Here is a 2,008-nt window from a genome sequence, read left to right as displayed (position 1 = left end):
CTCCATAAAATTCTGAAGTTGGGCCACAGGATCAGAAAGATTTCTGCTAGCCCTGGGAGCCCTTGGGGATCTAAACGAAGAGGCAAAACAATGAAGCATTTTCAAAGACCTTCCTTTCTCATAGACTGTAAGCTGTAGCAAAACGAATTGAATCTGTATACTGTGACTGCATCCTGCCAGATTCTGATTTATCCTGGACAAATGGCTGTTTCCAGAAGTATAATTCCCAGCTGACTAGACAATGATATATTCAGTCAGTTTAAAAACTTTTGTACCCTTCATGGTTTATTCTCGTTGTTTTCTCCTCCATAATAGGAAATGATCTTTCCCAAAGAAGAGGAAATATTACTTCAAGGATAATTACCTACTAAGTTGCAAACATACTCATTACATTGAGAATCTGGGAGCTTTGTGATCAGGAGTCAAAAGTTTTCATGGGGCCAACACTGGGTGAGGGGAGGGGGAAAGGAAGAGATCTTTCTTAAGTATCCATGGATACTGTTGCTAGTAAATGGACTGTATGGAAGGTTGCACTGGGTCCTGGCAAGCAAGGTCCATGGTAATAACAAATCTTCCACTAACTCAACTTTTCCTTTCTTAGACCATCTCAAATTTGGGGGACATATAGGTTTTTGGTTTCATAAGTTACTGTGTGCTCCTGAAAGTGTTAGAAGAAGAAAAAGCATGCATGGCAATGAGTTGATTGGCTAGGTCTGGTCATAATCTGAAATGAAGTTTTGGACACAGTCCAGAAGTATAATTTGCTATAAAAACATACTCAGAGGAATCATTGGTGATTTCCCAGAAGATTAAGCAACTTGTCCTCTTTGTAATAACAGGGGATTCTGGGCTCTCCAGGCCTTGCATTGTTCAAAAGTGGCTTCCTCAGATAAATTTGTGACATAAAATTGCTAAAGTTAACTTGGAGCAGAAAAAGGAATGCCAATTTCTTCATTAAGGGAATTAAGCCTTCATCTGATCACAATTTCAGCAGCTGCCAGCTTTTCTTCATCTTCCAGAGCACGTTAAATGTTTCAGAACATGCTTAGAGTGTGACAGGAGCCTCAGTCAACAAGATGCCATTTACCAAAGCAGCTTGGTTAAGCCAACATCTCCTTAAGGAAGGACTCTAATGGTTTTTGAACAAACATATGCAATATCAGAAACATAATATTAAAGTCTTCTAATACCTCCCATAAACTTTAATAATGGTACAATATTCAAACACAATTGTGGCATTTTGATCACAGGTAAACACAGCAAGGCTGCTGGAAAAAAATGTGGCAAATACTACCAGAAACGCACCCTCAGAGATTTCCTTCCATCCAATTCTTATTTGCCCTTTTGCTCTGATTTTCATCCACTTGATTTTGTGTGCAGGAAATAGGGGCATGTTGGAATAGCAATTTGCAATATCCAGATTCCAGACACATCAGCCAGCTACAGACTGAACTCAAATCCAAGGCATTCCTGGAATCCCCATGTTAATTACCACATTATCAAGTCCTGGAAGGACTGTGAGCTATTGTATAAGGATTCTGAGTAACTTGATTCCCCTAATGAACCCGAGCCACCCAGACGATGGAATGAACAGCCCATAGCCAGTCTGGGCCATTGCCTTTCACCCCCGCAGTCTCACAGCCTTGGCCTCCCCTGAGCTTGGCATGTGGACTGTCCTTTCCCACTGTCAACCTCCTGCTTGGCTGCTTGGCAGTCTTGCTCTTCAACACCAACTGCCTAGCATCTTGCCCATTCCTTTCCTTGACCCATCCACTGCTACATATGCCACAATACCTGCTCATTCATCACCACTTGTTGTTGTTCTTAGGTGCTGTTGCATCAGCCCCCAACTCATGAGTACCCCATTCACAACCAGATCAGATCATTGTGATCCATAGGGCTTTCAGTGGCTAATTTTTAAGGATATTTCCAAGTCTTTCTTCCCAGTTGGTCCCAGTCTGGAAGCTCCACTGAAACCTGCCCTTCTGCATTAAAAAAAAAAAAAAAA

General features: G+C 41.6%; 1 protein-coding gene across 1 annotated transcript in view; it reads right to left on the bottom strand.

The window, feature by feature from the left end:
- The window catches only part of SLC8A1 (solute carrier family 8 member A1), a 467,813-nt gene that overhangs the window by 283,376 nt on the left and 182,429 nt on the right, over nt 1-2,008 (bottom strand). The gene's annotated exons all lie outside the window — the stretch shown is intronic.

The sequence above is a fragment of the Orycteropus afer genome, unplaced genomic scaffold (genome assembly GCF_000298275.1).
Source record: "Orycteropus afer afer isolate SDZICR_OR568_19922 unplaced genomic scaffold, OryAfe1.0 scaffold00131, whole genome shotgun sequence".
Lineage (NCBI taxonomy): Eukaryota > Metazoa > Chordata > Mammalia > Tubulidentata > Orycteropodidae > Orycteropus > Orycteropus afer.
Note: the sequence above shows the minus strand (reverse complement) of the source record. Positions and strands in the feature narration are given on the sequence as shown.